We start from the raw sequence: 6,846 nt of genomic DNA, 5'->3' as shown, positions 1-6,846 counted from the left end.
AGTGTTTTAATTTTATTCTGTCCAGAGTTTCAGAAACTTCTGATCATTCATGGAGCTTCTTTAGCAATGTGGACGCTGACATTAGCGTTAGCTGCTACATGTGTGTGAGATGCCATTTTAGGCTTTGCTGATAGGCTAGCTGCTTTTAGCACAACTTGAACACAACAATATTCTCTTTCAGCGTCCAATCAGATCGTTCAGAGGCACAAATTAACCCCCGGTTGGCTGAGAGAAGACTCTTCCATCGCTGCTGCTTGCGGATGTGCATCAGATTTACAAGCGTACCAGAAACATGTAAATACAAAGGTTCCGGCTTGAATAAAAAAAAAAAAAGCAAACAATTGCACTAAAAATGTTAAAACATTAGAATCAATGTAAATAAGGAGTCAGAATTAATGTGTTGGAGTCCTGGCCCAATTTATAACTCTTCCCAGATTGATCAGCAGCAGCAGTTGCTGGTATGTTAACACCTCAGACATCAATGCCATGTTACTGCAGCTCCTTCCTTCCTGATAATAATTGAAATATTTGATTTCCTGCTGGTTACCGTCGGATTTCATCTATTTTTGTCATAAATCATAGTAAAAACGTGATCCAAATAAAACCACCTGACTTGCTGTGATTGTGTCGCTGCTGTTTTGGTGTGACAGGACATTTTTCACAGCGTGGGGTTAACCTCTCCTCTGGCTGCGACCAGAACGGCGTCGGGTGTCACCAAGCCGACCGTACCGATGGCCGCCCAGGAATCACTCGTGCACCTCGCTGTTTACATATTTAATCCATCGCAGAAAAACTGGCTTCGCTCATTCAGAACAAAGCCGCCTTAAATTCCAGACCACCTTGAAATACTGGAAGAACATAACCTGGATTATGAGAGATTAACTTTTTTATTTATTATTCATCTTATCTCTACTAGCCAGATCAAAATCTTTAATGTACATTTTCATTCCATTTCTGTTTATTTATAAATATTTCACTGATTACTGTCACATTTCTATGACGGGTTAATCATGTTCCTATACAAAGTGGCTGAAATTACAGTCGAAACTCTGCAACAATTCCTCCTGCAAAGCAGAGTTTGAAACATCGTAATGGTTCCCAGTTCAAACTACACCTGATTTCATGGTTTCTAGTTAATAATGGAGAATGAAACTGGTTGGCGTCTCTTTACTGGTATTTCATGTTCAGCTCCTTTAGAAAAATGCAGGAAAAGTTTAATGTTTTCTTAAAACAAACGAGCTTAAAATGTAAAACATCAAATCTTAAAGCGTTTTAAGGGCTGCAACCACCGATTATTTCCGTAATCAATTATTCTCACCATTAATCGGGTAAATAGTTGCCACATTCTGCAGATGTTCTATGCAATATTTGAAATGCATTAAAGATGTAAATAAAAAAGAACTAAATTCCTTTTTAAAATAGGAAAATGTATTTTTTGCCCAAGGTACAAAGCAGCACTCCTCTAATGAATTATTGGTCATTTGTAGAATCTGAAGCTAAAAAATCCTTCTAACTTCTGTCTCCGGTGCAGAGCTCATATTATTGGGGTTATTTTTGTCTTAAATGCAAAATGTTTATATTTATTGTACAGTTTTGGCTTAATTACTGTTCTGAATGTGTTGTTCTTGCAGGAAGTTACCTTTTTTAACCCAGTTAATGATTAATCGATTCCTAAATTAGTTGATGATTATTTGAATAATTGGTTTGTCATAATTAATCGTTTTAATTGGTGCAGCTGAAACATTTGAAGCCTCTTTGATCTTCATCTCTGATGCATTTACTTTCTATCAGGATGACATGATGCTTTGTGTTACACATGATGCAACGTTTAAAACTCTGTAGCTTCAGTTTTACCAGGAGGAGAAAAGGTGGGAAAAATTGGCTCTTTTTTGAGTTTGGTTTGGTTCTCAGTGTTTGGATCCATTTAAACCCAGATGCTCTCATTTTAATCTCCATTAACGGCCAAACTCTCCAGTATCTGCAGTATTCTCTCAGTTTCTCTCAGTTCCTGAGCCCAGCAGGTTATTCACCAACTTTCTTGCTCTTTTAGAGACATTTTAACATCTGGAACCTTCGAAGCACAACAATTCTTGATCCTCCAGAGTTTTATGCATTTTCCACCTTCAGTTGTGTTAGAGCTCCAGCTCAGACTAGCTGGACTCATCTCTGCGACCCAGGATGCTGCAGGTATGAAACAGTTAGCGGTTAGCGCCAAGGCACAGCGGCCCCCCAAGATGAAAGCAGTGATGGTGAACCGTCTGAACTCAAACAAAGCGACCGGTGAGCTGGACCAGACTGAACAGGAAACACCCACTGGTGCACATCAGCTCTGCTCCTTTTATTTCATTGTTGTAGTTTTGACATGTGTTATGGGCAGAGTTGTTCAACAACTCCCTAAAGTTAGCTAGCTAGTTAGTGGTGTTAATCTGTTCCTGAACTCTGAGTCAAACATGGGTTTTTATGACAATTTCCAACTGATTAGAGCTAAAAAAGCTGAGGATAAACACGGTTCTCTGCAAAGGAGAAGTCTCTGAAACAGTTGTAACACCTCTGTCACCTGTCTATCAGTGAAGCTTTTACCACTTCCTGTTCTCCGGCCTGGCTCTGCTCTGACTCGGTTTAATGTGTTGCTGCAACAAGCTGCAACACATTGATTCAGCAGGTTTTTGTTAAAAATAGATCAAAATCTATCTATCTATCTATCTATCTATCTATCTATCTATCTATCTATCTATCTATCTATCTATCTATCTATCTATCTATCTATCTATCTATCTATCNCTATCTATCTATCTATCTATCTATCTATCTATCTATCTATCTATCTATCTATCTATCTATCTATCTATCTATCTATCTATCTATCTATCTATCTAATGGAGCAGTGAATATCTTTTCACACAATTCAATTCTGATTTCTCACAGAAATCCTTTTGTTTTTGTCATTCTACAAATTAAATGCGACCCCAATCGGTCCTCTGTGTGAACGAACGCTTTACGACCCAGGAGAAGAACGTTGACGTCACACAGCAGCGCTTTGTTTACGGAAGTAGTAATGGACGCCGCCATCTTGTGATCGATTTTAATGTTCGTTCAACAATCAAAAGATCAAAACAAGGAGAAGGAAGCTGATGAAAACAAAGTAGGACTACAACTGTTGGCCCTTAGTGGAAAATTAACTGCGGCGTCTGTCAGTTGACGTCACGTTGCCTCAACAGCTACCCTACTGCGCATGTCTCAACTAAAGCTTTTCATTAAACCTTTAGTTAATCAGATATAAACCTATTGAGATCAATATCGCTTTCACTAGGGGGACCGGACTAAGAAAGCAGCAGCACACGTCACAATAAGCAAGACACGAAAACAGAAATAACAAAATGGACGTTAGAAATAAACGGATATTTGAAAATGAAGGGCAGTTTGGAAAACTGATTTTAAAAAACTGCGACAGTTTGCGATTTAAAATTGTCTGCAGAAGGCAGAATGCATTATTCTAACTGTTGAACTATTTACATAAATAAAATACATTTCAACTTGGCGACAGATCTCTTCACCTGGCGCAACTCCCGCACAGCTTTGCGCCATCTGAAGACCGGTTCAACCTGCTGCGTTTTAATTCCAGATGATCACTGCAGCTACATTTTCATTTTCCCGCTAATTGTGACCAGAACAGGAGGAAATGGTTGTGTTAAATTTGTCCATTGCGCATATGAATCCCGTTCTTCTTTTTTAATTTTCTTATGAAAACTTACATTTTAGGAAACTATTAAAGCCCCCATGCTCATCGTGGATATGTTTGCCGTATTTGCAGGGACTCCACATCTCATTAAGAGATAACCGTGAATAAAATTGCTTGTTGGAAAAAAAATGTCTGGCGCCATTTTGTCTGTCAAACTCACCGGACTGCGAGGCGTTTGCGTCTTTAACGGGTCGCTCATCTCAGGTAGGAAGCATAACGAGTTTTATTACGCTGTGATGATCAACTGCTGTGGATGCTGCTAAAAAAATGCTAGCTAAAGTTAATGAATGTGGGTAACCATGGCAACCACAGCTAAAGTCAGTGAATGTGGGTAACCATGGCAACCATTGGCCGTTTGCAGGTCGGCTCTCGCAGTCAGGTTGTGTTTATAAATAAATATCCCCCTAGAAGTTCATCAATCCAATTAATTAAATGATTTTTTTTACCTACAGATTCACTTGTCTGACTTCATTTAGTGCAAAATTATGACGTCACGGTTTGATAAAATGCGACATGAAAACAATCGGATTCAGTTCAACACGTGGAAACGACTCGGATCGGAGTTTTAGGATGTGAATATTTGGGTATTTAACCAATTATCACACATTTTTAATACAATCTAAAGCTGAGATGATTTGGGCTGCATGACGTCAGTTCACCTTCATGTCAATATGTGAATTATTGTTATTTTATTTCTGTTTCCATTCACGGTCATCTCTCACCGAACCGAAGTGTTTTCATCCTGCTGCTCTGTTTACGAAGCTTTTACTCATTTCTGCTGCTGTCAGTTTTTCAGTCATCAAACATTTTTGACGCACATTATTTACATTTATTTCAAAAAGAACAAACACACCAGTTGCACATCTATTGGGTTGTGGCATAATATATTTCTAATAACTGCACATTATTTTTATATTATCACACAGTGTTTTATTATTTTTTAATATATGTTGAAATAATCTGGGAGCTGTTTTCATGCTTCTACTGTGTCTATTTCTACTCTATTCTGTTTTTCTACGCAGTTTGGATTTATTCCTAACTGAAGAACTAAATCACTGAAAATATTCCCATAAATTTGACACGTTTTGCTTTCAAATGTCACATTAATGCCTATAATTTGTGATTTTGTGAGGAGTTGGTGAACAGGTGAAACCTGTGGTCGCTCTGCACGCTGGAGACGCAGCTAAAGATCCACATATGGGTGAAAACTGGGGTTCGGGTCCAAATGCGGTCAGGCTGGGCTCCGTTCGGTCCAGCCCGGTGCCCAGGCAGACAGGTGCCGCTCCAGATGCTGACATCTGGCCCCGCAGCCCCGCTTTTCACGCACGCTGGTGACAGTTAGGCCAGAGAGCATGCATGTGACTATCAGAAAAAGCCCGAAAAAAAGATGGAGCCAGGCCTTCACGGCGCTGAGGTCTGACGCCGGAGCCGTCCGGCGCTCTGCGTAACGCGCTCCGCTCACCTACCTGCGGAAAACGGCGTCGTGGCGCAGCTTATCCCCGCAGCTGTCCATCAGAAGCGGAGCGCATGTTGATCAATCCCGCGGCTGTTATCTGATGAACGGCTCTCCGCTGCTTCGGCTGGCTCCGATGGGCGTGTATGAAGCCTCACTTCCTCGTCTGACAGCGCAGCGGCCGCCGCGAGCAGCGCGTCAGCCTTCCGCAGACAATACGGTCCCGAAGCGCCGCGGAGGGCCGATGCTTCCGCGGCCCCTGCGCCCACACAGGGGGGCCAAGTTCAAGCGGTGTCCGGGCCCGGTTGATCTGTGTCTGTGTGCGTGTGAGCGTGCGTGGCGCACTCTGTTTATGGTTTCATCACAGCCCCGGTTCGTTCCCCGCGGAGCGGTCCGTGACTCTGGCCTCCAGATGGGGGTTCGGGGGGGCCCCGCGGGTCTCCGGGGAACCAGCAGCGGTCTCACCTGCCGGGGTCTGCGACTGGAAACGAGCCCGGCTGGGGGCCACCGAGTAGCGGCTGTGAGGGGCCTGTTCAGTCCGCTGCTGGTGGAGGCGATGGAGGCGGTGTGTTGAGGGAGAGAGAGAGAGAGAGAGAGAGAGAGAGAGAGAGAGAGAGAGAGAGAGAGAGAGAGAGAGAGACAGCACCACACAGAGCTCAGGAGGACCGGAACAGGCTGCAGCAGCTGCTGCTGCTGGACCTGCAGGAGGGCAGCCGAACTACAGCCCACCGCTGGACCCGAGTCAGAACCCGAACCACACAGTCAGAGCGGGAAAGACCTGTTAATGGATGAATAATAAACAGTTTTAGGGCCAGTGCCTTTAACTGTTTATTAAAGTTTGTGTTTTCCAGCCACTTAGTGCTTTTTATAGAATAATTAAGGGTTATAAAATGAGTAAAAATGCTGCATACAACTAAGAAGAAATTTGATTATTTTATTATTATTTAACGCATTGAAATTGGGTCTCTGTCTCTTTAAAAACTTTCTGAAATTCCGCCTCCTGGAAGTTGTGGCTCCTCTATTAACCCTTTACCAGCGTTTCACTGAGCAGCAGCTCCTGTAATGAGCTCAGCAGTTTGGTTTGCTAATTGCTGCTGGTTAGTCTGAAGGAGCTGCGGAGGGGGGGGGGATAATCGCTGTGGCTCTGACTGCAGTAGCTGGAGCTGATACAGATAAACGTTACTTATTTGGGATGAGATCCTATCAAACAGAAAATGTTCAGTACAAATATCCTTTCTTTCTTTTATGAGAGACTTTTTTTGTTTACTTTGACTAGACCACAAACATCCAGAAGCGTTTTACTCAGCAGACCTGAACACCCAGGCAGGAAACTTTGGATAGGACAGGTGAGAAGAAACTTCTCCCTTTTGTTGCTGAAATTAGACTTAAAATATTTTCTAAACCAACAAAAACATTCAAACCAAAGAAAGTTAGAAAACTTAACATCTTTGTTTTATTGACTAAAACATCTGAGACCGTTTTCAACATGTACAATAAATGTTTAGTTTCTGGTTTTATGAAAATACTGCATGTTTAAATAACAAAAATGAAATATTTACAGTAAAATGATTTAGCATTTTAATCTTTTTTTAATTGGAACAAATGTCCCCTGTTTGCTTTAACCTGGTCATTCTGACCCGCAGAAAGTTTCTCA

This window comes from Poecilia reticulata, linkage group LG20 (assembly GCF_000633615.1).
Source record: "Poecilia reticulata strain Guanapo linkage group LG20, Guppy_female_1.0+MT, whole genome shotgun sequence".
Lineage (NCBI taxonomy): Eukaryota > Metazoa > Chordata > Actinopteri > Cyprinodontiformes > Poeciliidae > Poecilia > Poecilia reticulata.
The sequence above is the reverse complement of the archived record's forward strand: the minus strand, read 5'-3'. Positions refer to the sequence as shown.